Source organism: Hippopotamus amphibius, chromosome 3 (assembly GCF_030028045.1).
Source record: "Hippopotamus amphibius kiboko isolate mHipAmp2 chromosome 3, mHipAmp2.hap2, whole genome shotgun sequence".
NCBI classification, from domain to species: domain Eukaryota; kingdom Metazoa; phylum Chordata; class Mammalia; order Artiodactyla; family Hippopotamidae; genus Hippopotamus; species Hippopotamus amphibius.
In genome coordinates, this window is record NC_080188.1 from 191,940,534 (window position 1) to 191,959,425 (window position 18,892).

Consider the following 18,892-nt stretch of genomic DNA (forward strand, 5'->3'; position numbering starts at 1 on the left):
CAAAATAAATGCTTAATGATTGTATAAAATACAAATAAACAACACACTTACGCTACAAATTTAAAATCTCTATTCCTGGCAAAGATGACTGAAATTGTTCCAAATATGTGCATGTTTACTTAGCCTCATTTGACTCATTCACAATTCCTGACCATGTTGTGTATGGAACCATTGGACCATGATGTACCCTTCCTATTAGTTTTTGTATCTTTTTGGGTCACTTCACATCACTGATGAGAAGGAAGATGGGCTACAGGTGCACATACCTTCCATTTCTGTGCCTGCCTGGCCCTTATTATCAGTACAATCTTGGGCAAGTAAATTAACATTACTGTGCTTCAGATTCCTCCTCTTTAAAAGGTGACTAAATGATACAACCAAACTCTTAATGTTGTTCCAATTTATAAAAATGTCAAGCACATAGTAAGCCCTCAATAAATGTTAGCTGTTACTATTATTATTATTTTAATTCTAGCTAAAGTCTACTACCTAGAATTATAGCTGCTAGAATATTTTCAATTTATTTCACTTAAATAATAATGTACTTTACAGCAATATGAGACATGGTAACAAATGTAGGGGATTTAGTGTATCTTTTTAAAATTAATAAGGCAATGTCTCTGCCTTGTCAAGATATGAAATAATTATCTGAGTAATTATAATATCTGACTGGATATCATGAATGCTATTGTGGTTCAAAGTAATGCTGTGTTAGATTTCTCTATTAGAAGGAGCAGCAAAAGCTTCATAGAGAATGTATAATGTGTGAAATACCTTTGAAAAATTAGGAAAAAAATTGGGAATGAGTAGAGGACCACAGTGAATTGAAGAAATATCATCAGCAAGTTTCCAAAGAAGGGTGACACAAAGTGTCATCCTGAATGATGAGATATGGTCTATGTATTTGCCTTGACAGGGTAACAGGAGGCATTGAAAAGACATCTCTTTCTAGATAATCACACAATTTTGAGATGATTGATGTGATTAGGGAGTGTAGGATGGTTCATAGCCTCAGGAAACTGCATGCTAAAAAGTGACAGTAAAGGGTTAAGTGTGGGTCATCCAGATTCAGGAGAGTGTAATGGTAATACAGAAGGTGAGTTTGACCAGAGAGGAAAACACTTCTACTGGTAGGTTCTACCAACTACATATTTTTTGTGTGTGTGTCAACTGTATGTAATCAAAGGTTAATACTTGGCTTAAATGCTTTTGTAATAGGGAGAAGCCTGTACCATTAGCAGACATAGAAAATGAGAGAGGAAAAGTTTTAGGAATGGAGGAACCAGTGGAAGAACAGGCAGAAAAATATGATCAATGGACAGAAAAGAAAAGTAGAGACATGGGGACTCATTTAATCAGTCATAGTTGAATCTACGGATCTCAAGATTCAACTCAAAGGCAGACACTTCAGAAAAGAAGCAGGAGGAGTCCCCAACACTTTTTTTTTTTTTTTTTTTTTTTTACCATTTGGTATCCCAATCTCCCAATTCATTCTTCCCCCAATCCTCCCCGCTTTCCCCACTTGGTGTCCATATGTTTGTTCTCTAAATCTGTGTCTCTATTTCTGCCTTGCATTTTCTCTTTCATAGTTGTTAGCATTTGCCTTATGCATTGAGGTGCTCCTATATAGGGTGCACATATATTTATAATTGTTATCTCCTCTTCTAGGATTGATCCTTTGATCTTTATGTAATGTCCTTTCTTGTCTCTTGTAACATTTTTTTATTTTAAAGTCTATTTTATCTGATATGAGTATTGCTACTCCAGCTTTCTTTTGATTTTTATTTGCATGGAATATCTTTTTCCATCCCCTCACTTTGTTTGTGTGTGTCCATAGGTCTGAAGCAGGTTTCTTGTAGACAGCATATATATGGGTCTTGTTTTCGTATCCATTCAGCCAGTCTGTGTCTTTTGGTTGGTGCATTTAGTCCATTTACATTCAAGGTAATTATCGATATGTATGTTCCTATTACCACTTTCTTAACTGTTTTGTTTTTGTTTTTGTAGGCCCTTTTCTTCTCCTATGTTTCCCACTTAGAGAAGTTCCTTTAGCAATTGTTGTAGGGCTGGTTTGGTGGTGCTGAATTCTCTTAGCTGTTGCTTGTCTGTAAAGCTTTTGATTTCTCCCCCCAGCACTTTTCTAGAAAGTACTGTGTACAGAAAATGAGAGCATTAAAAAATTAGCTGCAGAATTAGCAGTGTCCAATCCAAAAAAAAAAAAAAAAAGTGACATATTCTGCCAAAAATTAACTACTTTATATTCCCTATCTCTGAATTCAGAATTTTGATTGTGCTGCTGAGTGACACTGAACTGTGAGTTGTAACAAATACGGAAGCTATGTGAGCGTACTGGGAAACTCTAATCAATTAATTCAAAAAGATCTATGAAAGTTAATTTTTAGAATCTTAATGATACTTAAATTTAGGTTCTAGGTCCTGTGTGGGCTGGGTACTAGCATGGTCCCTGGAATATGTCAAGCACTCATCCAATATACTTTGAAAATATACTGGTCATCATATGTGAATCCTCACTGAAGTTAATTCTTTTGGTATTATTCCTTTTGGATATTACTCCTTTGGGGTTATTTAATACTATCTTAATTCATTGTGTGTCCAGAAAGTAAATGGTCACTGGAAAACTCTACTTTATCTGCATTTCAACTAATGGATCCTAAAAATATGCTAATCATGGCAATCATAGGTATCATTAACAAGAGTATTAGTTAGCTACAAGAACCCCAAAACTTAATGATTTCAAACAATAGTAACATAATCTCATGTTCAATGTCTTGTGTGGCAGTTACAATTTGATTGGAATAGGCTGGATTCTAGCCCCATACTTCAGGTTGGTCTGGATCTGGGCTCTATGCCTCCTCTTCTCTTTGGAACATAACTTAGCAGGAACGAGTGGTGGGCTTCAAGTATCCTATCCTGAGGCATTGATTACTTGGATAGTGGTCCTATAGAAAGTCATCAGTATACAAGAAGTGAACCCCAAACTCATCTTTTTTTTTTAAATTAATTTTTATTGGAGTATAGTTGCTTTACAATGTTGTGTTAGTTTCTGCAGTACAGCAAAGTGAATCAGCTATATGTATACATATATCCCCTCTTTTTTGGATTTCCTTCGCATTTAGGTCACCACAGAGCACTGAGTAGAGTTCCCTGTGCTAACAAACACCTTTCTAAAGCTAAAGTCACATCCATTCATATGTCATTGGCTAAAGCAAGTCATATGACAAAGCCCAAATCCAGTGGTAGGGGGAGACATCCTGACCAATCAGAGGACACAGCAAAACTCAAAACATGATACCACCCTGGAGAGTAAAGTATGAGGACCAGTCAATCACAACACAGGCTCTCTCATGCCTACCTCCTCAGCTTTCCCTTTGGTAATTTTCTTCTCTGGATCCACAAATTATCGGTATTCTCTTTGTTTATGATCAGCAAAATGGATCAGGCAGCCCTTTCTTTAATAAATAATGCAACTATCTGAGGGCAGGTTAAAAATCAAAACTGGCGCAAGTAAAAGGTTTTGTTGTTTGTTTAATTCATGCTAATGAGTCAGCAAATAGGGTCTTTTAATCTAAGTGTAAGAAGGTCCTGCACTCACAGCTCATATCTCCAGCATAGACTGGCCATGGGTTTTGTCATCCTCTACATCCTTAAGATTTTGTCATCAAATATGTTTCCTGCTTCTAAAAATGATCATGTTATATGTGTTCAATTAATATTTGTTGAATAAAATTTAAAATAATTATTTGAATCATTATACATATAATAAGCACTCTATGTTTGATAAAATGTAAGGCATTGACATATGTATTTCCCCCTGATTTTACATTTATCATGTAGTGGACATTAAATGGATTCCATAGTGAGATATATACAATTTTAAATATAAATATCTCTGCTAATTAAATGTATGCCTTTGGGAAACACTTAAATTCCTCTTTTTCTTTATGCATAAAATGAAGATGCTAATATCTATTTCATAATGTTTTATGAATACTAAGTAAGTTATGTAAATCATGTGGCCCGATGTTCAGTACATTTAGTTACTAAATTTTTCCACCCATCCCCAATAGATTTAGCAAGATTTTAATTGGTTTTCAACAGCAATAATCAATAAATCTAAGAGTCTATTTTTACATCAGTTCTGTTCTTATTTAAGCTCTGGCTGGAAGAGTATATCTCTTTTTTCATTGAAGGTGTATAATAATTAATTTTTATTTTAAAATCCTTTGCTTAAAAATTAAGTATGATCCTCCTAATATCCTCTCAAATGTTGATTTAATGATTGTGTGAAAACTGTATAAAATGACAACTACCCTTTGGTGGTTCTGAATAATGTTGTTTTTCTAGTTTATTTCATGCCTGCATGTTCAAATAAAATAATTTTTAACTATCACAAAATAGCATATTATCTTTAATCAGTTGAATCAATTGGGTTTTGGAAAATGCCACTCTTTTCCTGCAAGAATAAATGCAATGTCTTTATCAACAGAACATTATAACCCATTTTTTTCATTGTACCTTCTCCTAAGCAGCTTCAGAGAATTGAGGTACAAATGAATAAAACATGTGTTTATCACAGTGGGTGAAGAGACAGTGACAAGTTTCTCATCTTCCTCTTTCTGTGGCTGCTGTCAGACAGGGGAGGAGTCGAGACAGCCAGGAAATAGAATGACCCATCAGAGAACTGCACTCAGAAGTGATTGTTTTATTTTGGCTTTCCTAGGAAGTTTCTTAAATCATACTACTAATGAGAATACAGACAGAAAATCTAGATGTGTAGGAGCTACTTTTAATTATGTGCATCATTAAAATGTAGCCATTATAGATGAAAAACTGAAAAAGTTGTATGTTTTCATACTATGGTATATCAGGTATACTCTTCTGATTGAAATAACAACACATGTAAAAACATGTAAAGTTTCATGTCCAACTCTGTTTGGAATTATAAGTACATAGCTCAAGCCGGAGTAAGGACCCCAGATTCTAGCAGCTACACCTCTATAAACTTGGGGAAAATGGTGCAAAGAAAATAATGAGGTGAAAAGGACAGGATGACTTAAGTGTCAGGGATGATATTCACTAGTAAATACTAATGAGGAAAGTTGAGTTAAGGGAACAATCTAATGTGCCCTGTTGTATTAGTAAATAAAAATACTTGTTTATGTTTAAAAAATTACAATAACTGCCCACAGGACAAAGAGGTAATAGGCACAAACTAGAGGGAAGATCTGTGTTTTATAGTGAAAAGCAAAAAGAATACCCACATTTAAAGATATGTCATTATATATTTTTAAAGTTTTTATTTACTTTTTAATTTTTTAATCTTTTTTATTAAAGGATAGTTAATTTACAATGTTGTGTTAGTTTCAGGTATACAGCATAGTGATTCAGATACTTTTTCAGATTCTTTTCCATTATATTAGGTTGGCCAAAAGGTTCATTTGTTTTTTCTGTAAGATGGCTCTAGTAGCACTTAGTTGTCTTTAACTTCATTCAAAACAATTTCGTTAGATTGTATGTGGCAGCTGTCATATCAGCGAGCATTTAAAAAAAGATTTATCAAAATTGGTGAATTTTTGTGTAACCATTTTAATATTGAAGATGGAAAAAAAAGCAACATTTTCGGTATATTATGTTTTGTTATTTCAAGAAAGGCAAAAATGAAAAATGCAATTGGAACACAAAAATGATTTGTGCAGTGTATGGAGAAGGGGCTGTGACTGGTCAAAAGTGTCAAAAATGGTTTGCGAATTTTTGTGCTGGACATTTCTCACTGAACAATGCTCCACGGTTGGGTAGACCAGTTGAAGTTGATAGCGATCAAATCAAGACATTAGTTGAGAACAATCATTGTTATGCCACGCGGGTGATACCTGACATACTCAAAATATCCAAATGAAGCATTGAAAATTATTTGCACCAGCTTGGTTATGTGAATCGCTTTGATGTTTGGGTTCCGCATAAGTTAAGCGAAAAAAACCTTCTTGACTGTATTTCTGCATGCAATTCTCAATTGAAACATAACGAAAGTGTTATATTTTTAAAACAAATTGTGACAGGTGATGAAAAGTGGGTACTGTACAATAATGTGGAACAGAACAGATCATGGGGCAAGCAAAATGAACCAATACCAACCACACCAAAGGCCAGTCTTATCCAAAGAAGGTGATGTGTATATGGTGAGATTGGAAGGGAGTCTCCTATTATGAGCTCCTTCCGGAAAACCAAACCATTAATTCCAAGTACTGCTCCTAATTAGACCAACTGAAAGCAGCACTTGATGAAAAGTGTCCAGAATTAGTCAACAGAAAACGCATAATCTTCCATCAGGATAATGCAAGACTGCATATTTCTTTGATGAGCAGGCAAAAACGTACAGCTTGGCTAGGAAGTTCTGATTCATCCACTGTATTCACCTGACACTGCACTTTTGGATTTCCATATATTTCGGTCTTTACAATAGTTTCTTAATGGAAAAAGTTTCAATGCCTTGGAAGACTGTAAAAGGCACCTGGGACATTTCTTTGCTCAAAAAGATTAAAGGTTTTGCAAAGATGGAATTATGAAGTTGCCTGAAAAATGGCAGAAGGTAGTGGAACAAAAAGGTGAATACGTTGTTCAACAAAGTTCTTGGTGAAAATGAAAAATGTCTTTTATTTCTACTTAAAAACTGAAGGCATTTTTTGGCCAACTCAATCATCATTATAAGGTATTGAATATAGTTCCCTGTACTATACAGCAGGTCCTTATTGTTTATCTATTTTATATATAGTAGTGTGTGTATCCGTTAATCCCTAATTCCTAATTTAGCTGTGCCCCCTCCCCACGTGCAAGCCCTTCTCTCCCCTTTGGTAATCATAAGTTTGTTCTCTATGTCTGTGAATCGATTATAGTTTTCTCTATATAAATGCTCAGGAGTGAGATTGCTGGATCATATGGTAGTTCTATTTTTAGTTTTTTTAGGGAAACTCCATACTGTTCTCCATAGTGGCTGTACCAATTTAAATTCCCGCCAACAGTGTAGGAGGGTTCCTTTTTCTCCACACCTTCTCCAGCATTTATTATTTGTAGACTTTTTAAAGATGGCCATTCTGACTGGTGCGTGGTGATACCTCCTTGGAGTTTTGATTTACATTTCTCTAATAATTAGCAATATTGGGCATCTTTTCATGCACCTTTTGGCCATCTGTATGTCTTTTTTGGCGAAATATCTATTTAGGTCTTCTGCTCATTTTTTGATTGAGTATTTTTTGTTATTTGATATTGATCTGTAGGGGCTGTTTGTATATTTTGGGAATTAATACCTTGTTGGTAGCATAATTTGCAGATATTTTCTCCCAGTTTGTAGGTTGTTTTCTCATTTGATATGGCATTATAGTTTAAAGAGAGGAATGTCTGCTTATTGTATTGACAAAGGTACTGTCTACTATCCACTCGATCCAATCAAAGATATTAAGTAATCTTTCAATAAAGTCATTAGTTTTAGACTGACAAATTCCCATGAAACTATTTTTCTTTGGATTATATGTTAAAATGTATAATTTAAAAGTATATAAAAGTACATAATAAAATAAAAAATGGGAATACCACCTAGGTAGGAGAAGAACTGCTTGTTGGATTCTTACTACTGTCCTTTCAGATATGTGAAGGTTTTAGTAAGAGGTTGGGGGAGTGGTGATTTTTTTTTTCTTTTCCAATTAACTGTGAAAGTCATTGAAATCTTTGGAAGAATGTTAAGACAGTAATACATTTTGAGAAAGAACACATGGTGATTATGAAGAAATTTTATTGAGGAAGTAAGTAACCCACATGTTCTTTGCTTTTTAATATATATGAAAGTTTGGGTAGGAATTTGCTTATAGGCAGAGAAATATTATCTACCAAGTGCCTTTGGGTTGGATGATTGATCTGTACATAAAGAAATTTAATGTACTATTGGATTAACTTGCACAAATTTCTTCTTACATATCAAATAGTTAAGCACTTATCTTATGTGTAAACTGCAAATTTAATGTGCAAAGGTATTGGCACAACACCTCCCCCTGCCAAATGTTATTACGAAGCTATAGCAATGGAACTTATGAGACACATTACTAAAATGTGACTAAAAAAAAGAACCTAAGTCATAGCATCACACCTTAGCGCTCATGAAACTTATAAAGTTGGCTTTTAAATGGCTGGAGCTCAAAGTGGCAATAAAGGGAAAGAAGATTATGCACTTTCATGAGTGTCCTGTTGTAAGATGCAGTGGCTCAGAAGTACTGAGTTACAAGGGGTTATATGTTTTCCATGGGTTTCAGGAGAGTCACTGATTGTATCACTTAAAAAGTTTATTAATACCTGGAGATTTTTTGCACATGATATGAAATAGGAGTAAATGTGAAATGAGTCAATTATAACCACTTTAATGGCAGGTGCAAGAGTATTGTGTGTTAACTACAAAGGAAGTTAATGCAGTTATTAAAAACCACAGGCCCTTAAAAAGCCTAGTATTCAGAATTCTAGAAGGATAACAAAAACAGAATAAAGAAGAAATTGAAAAAAGTCTAACAAATTAACTATTTTGACTTATAATGTTATTTATTAAGTATTAAATTTTATCATGTAAAGTCTTGTACCAATGGTTATTAAAATCAGTTTCTAAAACATAAAAACTATGTTTCCTAAAAGTATCTTTTACATACAGTCCTATGTTCAGGCCTCATCTTTTCTCTCTGTTTTTCCTGGATTATTGCTTTTAGTCTCACAGCATCAGGCTATGTGTAGATATTCTGCCTTTGAGTTTCATTTCCATGACATTCTAACACAGTTATGCCACCTGTGTCCCCATTGCCACTTCTCTAGCTTGGACTTTCATTGCCTCTAATGAACACACACACACACACACACTTTTACCCCTCCAATTAATGGCTCTTATATCTCTGTACTTCATTAAATTAGATGACTTCTGATAATTCTATCTCATTATTATTTTATATTCTTGTAATACCCCTTTCTCTATTCTCTAACATAAAGTATATAAATTCCATCCATTTATAGATTCAAGAAGACCTCTAGAGGAACTATTCCATTTTTTGTATTGATAAAATATTCTGCATTAAATATTTTATTACACTTGCCACATTCTGCCTGTATTTCTTAAATTTAATTAAATTTAATTAATTTATTTATTGGCTGTGTTGCATCTTCATTGCTGCATGCAGGCTTTCTCTAGTTGCAGTGAGCAGGGGCTACTCTTTGTTGCGGTGTGCAGGCTTTCTCAGTGCGATGGTTTCTCTTGTTGCGGAGCATGGGCTCCAGGCACGTGGCCTTCAGTAGTTGTGGCACATGGACTCAGTAATTGTGGCTCTTGGACTCTAGGGCGCAGGCTCAGTAGTTGTGGCTCACGGGCTTCATTGCTCTGAGGTACGTGGGATTTTCCTGGCCCAAGGGCTCAAGCCTGTGTCCCCTGCATTGGCAGGCGGATTCTTCACCACTGTGCCACCAGGGAAATCCCATCTGCCTTTATTTCAATGCTATTTGTGTTTACTTTTGCTCTTAGGTTGCAACTATGTAAGGTCATTGTTTTCATTGTTGTATTTACCAAAATAAGAAATATTTAGTACATGTTTGCTGAATTGATTTGAAATGGCAAGATAGAAAGTTATAGTTTCAAATTGGCAATTGCAGAGTATGAGACAATTGAAAAAAAAATAGACCTTTAGCGATTTTGGTACTATCATATCATTTAACAATATAAAAAAATTAAATTGAGTGCCTAAAACATTTGTTTTTGCACATATTCAACAAACACTGATTAAGTGTATATGCTGCACCAAGAACCATGTCAGTGTTGGGATATAAAGACAGAGTTCAAAACTCCTCCCTAGGTGGGAAAATCAAGCCTGCCAGCCATCAGAGACAGGGCAAGGTTACAAATAGAGTGGTACTGCCAGGCAGGTGACCCTCTGGTAGCATAGAGGAAGGGGCTCCTATCTTGACTTGGGGTATGGAGGACTCAAGGGAGTTCACAGTGGCTTCACACATAAACTGACATTTTTAAACTCCTTGGTAGATAGGAATTCTGCTGAAATAATCAATTATTTTAAAGACCTCCATAAATATAATATCAGTCTTCTTTAGAATATGAATCGTGAATAGCTACTAAAAGAGCAACTCAGTCACTGAGGAAAGTGAGTAAATAAAATATTAAGAATACAAGGTGTCTTCAAGTTGATTTGAAAAATAGAAAAAGACTTTTTACCTTGTACAGAAAAATCAGCTGAAAATGGATTAAAGACTTAAATGTAAAACTCCCCAAAGAAAACATAGAGGAAAAGCTTCTTGACTTTGGTATTGGTAGTGGTTTCTTGGATTTGACACTAAAAGCACAGGCAACAAAACTAAAAATAGACAAGTGGGACTATGTCACACTAAAGCTTCTGTATAGCAAATAATCAACAGACTGAAAAGGCAAGCTGTGAAATGATAGAAAATTTTTGCAACCATCTATCAGATAAGAGGTTATATCCAAAATATATAGGTATCTCTTACAACTCAATGACAAAAACCAAATAACCTGATTTAAAAATAGGCAATAACTTAAATGAGCATTTCTCCAAAAAGACATACACTTGGCCAAGAAGTCTATGAGAAGGTGCTCAACATCCCTAATTACCAGAGAAATGAACATCAAATGACATGAGCTATCATCTCACACCTGGCAGGATGCCTATTACCAACAACAACAACAACAACAGCAACAAAACAAAAAACACCAACAAACGATAAGTGTTGGTGAGGATATAGAGAAATTAGAAAACGTATACACTGTTGTTGGGAATGTAAAATGATGTAGCCACTATGGAAAGCAGTTAAGGAGGTTTCTCAAAACATTAAAAATATAACCACTGTATAATCCATACTTCTGGGTATATATCCAAAGGAATTGAAATTAGGATCTCAAAGAGATATCTGTGCCCCTGTGTTCATTGTAGCATTAGTTACAATGGCCAAGATATGGAAGCAATTGGAGTGTCTATAAACAAATGAATCAAGAAAATGTGGCATATATATCCACTGAGGTGTTATTCAGCCTTAAAAAAGATGGAAATGTTGCCATGTGTGTCAACGTGGGTGGCTTTAGAGGACTTTATGCTACATGAAATAAGCCAGTCCCGGAAGGACAAATACTGCTCACATAGGATCTCAGTCAGACTCTTAGAGTCAGAGAATAGAATTGTGGTTGTCAAGGGCTAGGGGGAGGGGGAAAGGAGGAGTTTTTGCTTAATGAATATAAAGTTTCAGTTACAGAAGGTGAATAAATTCTAGAGATCTGCTGTACAACACACTGCCTATAGTTAACAATATGGTATTGTGTACCTCAAAATTTGTTGAGTGTAGACCTCATCATGTTAAGTGTTCTTACCACAAAACACACACATGCTCGCATGCGTGCACACACACACAGACATTTTTGGAGGTGATGGATGTGTTTAGTACCTTGATTGTGGTGATGGTATCATGAGTGTGTGTTTACGTCCAAACTATCAAAATGTGTCCATTATTTATGTGTGATTCTTTGTGTGTCCATGATACCTAAATATTAAAAAAAAGAGGAGTAAATGTAGGGTATTAAATCCTGCTCTTTCTCTACCATGAGGCTACAGATTGGCTGTGGCTTCATTCTTCCCTGAAGCCACAGATACTGTTGGATGCACATCCTCTACAGCTATCATTGTAACTGCATCTTTCAGTGGGTTCAGGGATGCTCTCTCCACTTTCTCCATTACGCCTCAGGATAGTAATTTCATGCTGTAGCTAGCTCCTGGAAAACTCCATCTTCCCTTGTTTATTTCTCTTAACTCTGCCAACAACTCAGTAAGTAGTTCCTTTTGTCAATACTACTCAATTAACCTATTTGAATGTGCTGTCTGTTTCCTTCTAAGGTCATGACTGATTATAGTTCTATACATGTCTATTTGATTAAAATTGTTAATTATGTTGTTATAGTTTATATACCATTCCTTTTTTGTAGGCAGGTCAATTATTAAAAGCAAGATCTTAAATGGTGAACATGTTAATGGTAGATAAGCTAATTCACCACTTTAATTTCTTGGTGAATTGTTACTTTTATTAATATGTAGCCATCCTGTTTATAATTCATTGCTTTTTATTGTTAGCTCACATTATAAATTTTACATCTTGAGGTCTAATTTAATACCATAAAATCTACCCATTTTTGTGCAAGTTCTATGAGGTATAACCACTACCACAATCAAGACACAGCAGTTCTATTTTATTCTCCCTGAACATTTTACATTTTTTCTTTTTTTATTGAAGGTTAGTTGATTTACAATATTGTGTTAGTTTCAAGTGTACAGCATAGTGATTCAGCTACATATATATATATTTCAAATCATATTCCATTTTAGGTTATTACAAGATATTGAATATAGTTCCCTGTGCTATACGCTAAGTCCTTGTTGCTTATCTAAGTAATTTGTATCTATTAATCCTATACTCCTAACTTATCCCTCCCTTCCTCTCCCCTTTGGTAACCATAAGTTTGTTTTCTATGTCTGTGAGTCCCTTTCTGTTCTGTATATAGATTCATTTGTATTATTTTTTAGACTCCATGTATAAGTGATATCACATAGTATTTGTCTTTCTCTGCCTGAGTTATTGCCCTTAGTATAATATTCTATAGGTCCATCCATGTTGCTTCAAATGGCAATATTGCCTTCTTTTTTAAGGCTGAGTAATATTCCATTGTGTGTGTGTGTGTGTGTGTGTACACACCACATATTTTTAAGCCAATCTCTGTTGTTGAGCATTGAGTTGTTTCTATGTCTTGGCTGTTATAAATAGTGCTGCTGTGACCACTGGGGTCCATGTAGCTTTTCAAGACCAATCCCACTCCTGGGTATATATTCAGAAAAAAACCCCAAAATTCCTGCAAATTTTCTTAGTCTTCTTTCTAGTCAACTTCCTTCTCTAAATCTTTTTGTTGGCAACTCTGACATGTTTTATGCCCCTATAATTTGTCTTTCCGAGAGTGTTATGTAAATCAAATTATGCCTTTTAAGTCTAGACTTTCCCTTGGCTTAGTGTATTTGGGATTCACCCATGCTGCTGCATGTATCAATAGTGCCTTTTTATTGTTGGGTGACATTCTGTTGTATGTATACATCATGGCTATGTATTTATCAGTTGATGTATATTTGGATTGTCTCTATATTTTGTTAATTATGAATAGTCATCATTAACATTTGGCAAAAAATATGAAAAGACAGTATCAATTATTTGATATTTTGATAATTTGCACAATATATATGCTACATATCATCTTATAATATATTAAGTAATACATTTAAATATCTATTAACATGCTATAAATATTCATTTCACTTAAATTATTAGACATTTGATGCTAATCATAGTAAAATTTTAAATGTGTAGGTATATATCAATAACATTGTATCTTTTTTATTGAAACTGTTTCCAAAGTAAGCAATTATGTATATGTAATCAGTGAAGAAAATTTAAGTAAAACTTAGTACAGGTAGATTATACAAAATACAGTAACAAAAAAGGGAAAATGTATGAAGTAAATCTAAATTGTATTGAAATTTGGGTCAGTTTGAGGCTCACAATGTTGTGACCATGCATATAGTCCTTCATTCCGTACGTAACAATGAAACATTGTCGGAGCAGAAAAATTGTTAACTATATTTTCTTATAAACCTATGCTCTTGTTTCATTTGCATTATGAACTTACAAGAACAATTTTGAAAGGCCTTTGAAGGGAGAAACTGTGTTCCTAAAACAAGTTATGCAAATTACTGTCCCTGAAATTAATCATAATGAGAATGTTTTGTCAAGACCGTGTTGTTTTTAACTTTGCTTAGGACGCAACAATTACAAATACATTTTGCCCAGAATTGCTAATTTGGTTTTCTTTCAAAGTTAATAAAGCATCCCGATGGAGATTTATGATGACAGCAGGCACGGACAGAAGGTCTGATAAATTCCCTTTATCAGAGCTGATAAACAAAGCACCAAGGAAACATCAAATATCAATATTTTTTCTTATTTATAAAAACATGTAATTAGAATCTGACTGCTTGAAGTAAGTAATAATTTGTGCCCTGATATCTGAAAACTCTCTTCTCTTCATGCTATACCTCAGTCTCTTCATTTTGCCATTCGAGATTATATATGTCTTAAAATATTTCGACTATGAGGGAAAAACTCATACTAACAATAAAATAAGAATTCCATTGTAAAAGAAGTACATATGTGACTATTTTTTAGCCTTCTTAAAATTAAAGCATAGTTGATTTTCAATGTTGTGTTAGTTTCAGGTGTACAGAAAAGTGATTTCACCAAAGTGATCTGAAATGTATGTGAGTGTATATATGAATAAAAACATTTTTTTTCAGATTTTTTCCATTATAGGTAATTATAAGATACTGAACATAGTTCCTTGTGCTGTAAAGTAGGTCCTTGCTGGTTATCTATTTTATATATAGTAGTGTGTACCTGTTAATCCCAAACTCCTAATTTATGCCTTCCCTCTCCTTTTCCCTTTGGTAACCATAAATTTCCTTTTTATGTCTGTGAGTCTATTTCTGTTCTGTAAATAAGTTCATCTGTACCATTTTTTTAGATTCCACATATAATTGATATCATATGGTATTTATGTCTGACTTACTTCATTTAATATGATAATCTCTAGGTCCATCCATGTTGCTACAAATGGCATTATTTCATTCTTTTTTATGGCTGAGTAATATTCCATTATATATTAAAGATTTTATAACTCTGCATTTGTCGAAACTCATAGGGTTACAAAAAAATGAACTATTCTGTATGTAAATTAAAGTATAAAAAAATAGGAGTGTAAAAAAGAAGCTAATTAGAGGGGATAGAAATGTTTGTGACAGAAAAATCAAGTATCCATATCAAAAAACACAATCACCATGAAAACAAATGATTTAGAGAGAATAATAATTTAATGCATTTACTTGTCAATAATTTAAATTATGCATTAAAATGTTTATCCTATAAATAATGAAACATACAAGCAAGGGAAACACAAAAACTGCAAATTTTGGATAAGGAGATGATGTTATCAAATAACAAGAGAAAGGTATGGTGTCAGAAATGGAGATAGAAACTCTGAAATTGAGAGCCTGAGACTACTGACATCTCATTTTTGAAATAAATATTTAGTAGACTTTATTTTTTAGGATAGTTTTAGCTCCAGAGCAAAAATGAGCCGATGGAACCAAGATTTTTCTGTTTACCTCTGCCCCTACTCAGGCACGACCTGCCCAACCATCAATGTCCCCTACCAGAATTGTAAATTCCCTACAATTGTTGAACCTATACTGACACATCCTTTATCACCGAAAGTCCATAATTTACAGTAGGGTTTACTCTTGGTGTAGTACATTCTGTGGATTTAGACAAATGTATAATGACATGTATTCACCATTATAATATCATACAGAGTGGTTTCACTCCCTAAAAACTCACTGTGCTCTGCCTATTCATTCCTCCTTCCCCCAGAACCTAGAGACCACTTTTTACTGTGTGTTTGTTTGTTTAGTATTTCCGTAGATTTACTTTTCACAGAGTGCCATATAGTAGGAATCATACAATATGTAGCCGTTTCAGATTGGCTTCTTTCACTTTGTAATGTGCATTTATTTCCTCCATGTCTTTTCAAGGATTACTAGCTCATTTCTTCTTTGAACTAATATTTCACTTTCTGAAGTAATCACAGTTTATTATCCATTCATCTACTGAAAGACATATTGATTGCTTCCAAGTTTTGGCCGTTATTCATCTACATCTTTGTGTAGGTTTTTGTGTGGACATAAATTTTCAACTCCTTTGGGCAAATACCAGGGGGCACAACTTCTGGATTGTATGGTAAGAGTATGTTTAGTGTTGTAAGAAACTGCCAAATTGTCTTCCAAAGTATCTGTATGATTTTGCATTACCATCAGGAATGAATAAGAATTCCTGTTTCTCCACATCCTCAATAATATTTGATTTTTTCAGTGTTTTGGTTTTGGCAGTTCTAATAGGTCATATCTTTTTTTAAAATTTTCATTTCCTTGATGACAAATTATTTAAAACATTTTTCACATATTTATTTATCATCTGTATATCTTCTTTAGTGAGGTGTCTGCTAAGGTCTTTGACCCATTTTTTAAATCGATTTGTTTGTCTTTTTCTTGTTAACTTTTGAGAGTATTTTGTGTATTTTGGATAACAGTACCTTATCAGACATGTCTTTTGAAAATACTTTCTCCCACTTTGTGGCTTGTCTTCTCATTCTCTTGACATTGCCTTTTGCAAGGTATAATTAAAAAAAAATAATTAAGTCCAGCTTATCAACTATGTGTTATCATGGAACATGGCTTTGGTGTTCTGTCTAAAATGTCATTGCTATACCCAAGGTAATCCAGGTTTTCTTATGTTCTAGGAGTTTTACAGTGTTGCATTTTGATTTAGGTCTGTGATCCATTCTGAGTTAATTTTTGTGAAGGATGTAAGGTCTGTATCTAGACTCACTGTGTGTGTGTGTGTGTGTGTGTGTGTGTGTGTGTCCATTTGTTCCAGTGCCATTGGTTGAAAGGACCGTCTTTACTCTATTGTATTGCCTTTGCTTCTTTGTCAAAGATCAATTGACTCTACTTATGTGGCTTTTTTTCTTTTTTCTTTTAAATTCTGGTCCAATGATCTATTTGTATATTTTTTCACCGACCATACTGCTGTGATTACTGTAGCTTTATAGTAAGTCTTGAAGTTGGGCAGCGTTCACCAGTCATCCAGCTTTGTTCTTCTCTTTCAATATTGGCTACTCTGGGTCTTTTGCCTTCCTCTATAAGCTTTAGAATTAAATTGTTAATTTCCACAACATAACTTCCAGGGATTTGGATTGGGATTGCATTGAAGCTATAGACGAAGATGGAAAGAACTGACATCTTGACAATATTAAATCTTCTTAACCATGAACATTGACTATCTTTCCATTTATATAGTTCTTTAATTTCATTTATCATATATTTATAGTTTTGTTCATATAGATCTTGCACATATTTTTTTAGATTTATGCCTAAGAATGTTCTTTCGGAGAGTGCTATTGTCAATTGTATTGTTATTTTTTAAATTCACATTCACTTGTTCATTGTTGGTATATAGAAAAGCAATTGGCTTTTGTATATTCAGCTTGTATCATTTAGCCTTGCTATAATTGTTTATTAGTTCCAGGAGGATTTTTGTTGTTGTTGCTTAATTCTTTCAGATTTTTTACATAGAGGATCATGGACACAACCACAAAAATAATGCCATAATAAAACTGTGTCGTATTCTATACTTTTGCTTGAAAGTTTTATGAAATAGTCTGAAGGTTTATTTAAAGTCACATACTTATTATTTTCGTGAGAATATATTGAAAGGTAGTATAGCAGCCTAATTAAAAATATGAACCCTACAATCACACTGCCTAAGACTAAAGCAAAGAGAAATTTGGTGGCAACTGGATGAAAAAGACACATTAATGACAAAGCAACGTAGGATTACAGACAGGCTTCTATCAGAAACATTGCAAGAAGACAGTGGAATGACATTGTTAAAGGGCTGAAAAATATATACATACAAATCACATGCATGTATACATACATAAATATTACTTTCAGTCCATAAATTTATACCCAGAAAATTTTTCTCAAAAATGAGAAAGAAATAAAGACTTTTTGAGGCAAACAATAATTGGGAGAATACATTGAGAGTAGCAGACCACGCTGTAAGAAATGTTAAAAGTTCTTCCAGAAGAAGTAGTATGTAATTTAAAAACTTGGAACAAAATTCCAAGAAAGAAATGAATTTTTTAAATATAACAAATTAATGTAAAATAAAATGCATTATTTATACTTATCTTACTTGCTTTAGTTAAGAATTGACTTTTAAAAGCAAGGTTAGGAACAATGCATTGTGTCTTCATAGCACATGTAAGAGTAAAATATATGACAAACATAGCAGAAATTACATGAGGGAAAAATGCTGTTATGCAGTTTTAAGGACTTTCTCCTATATATGAAATGGTATAGTATTATTTGAAGGTAGACTCAAGTTATTAAAAAATGTATATTGTAAACTATAATGAATTAATATTTTTAAAGGTATAAAAATTGGTCAATAGAGATGTGAAATAGAATCATAAAAATGCTCAGTTAAGTCCAGTTATGGGGGGAAGAATAGGTTAAAAGAAATAGTTTAACAAATAGAGAACAAATAGACAGGTGGTAGAAGTAAATCAACTATGAATTGTCAGTTTTATAAGGATTACTTTTTTTTGGTGTGTCAGTTATACTCTATAAAGTTGTTACAAGCAGACCTCAGGGATATTGTAGGTTCATTTCCAGACCACTGCAATAAAGTTTTTGGTTTCCCAGTGCATATAAAAGTTATGTTTATACTACATAGTGTATTAGGTATGTGATAGCATTATGTCTAAATACAATACACATACCTAAACTTAAAAAATTCTTTATTACTAAAAACGCTAACCACCTGAGCCTTCATTGAGTCATAATCTTTTTGCTATTGGAAGGTCTGGCCTTGATGTTGATGGCTGCTGACTGATCAGGGTGGTAGTTGCTGAAGGTTAGTGTGGCTGTGCCGATTCCTTAACATAAGACAGCATTGGAGTTTGCCACATCAACTGACTCTTCCTTACACAGACAATTTCTCTGTAGCATGTGATGCTGTTTGACAGCATTTCACCCACAATAGAAGGTCTTTCAAAATTGGAATCAGTCCTCCCAAACCCTGCACTGCTTTACTAAGTTTATATAATGTTTTAAATCCTTTGCTA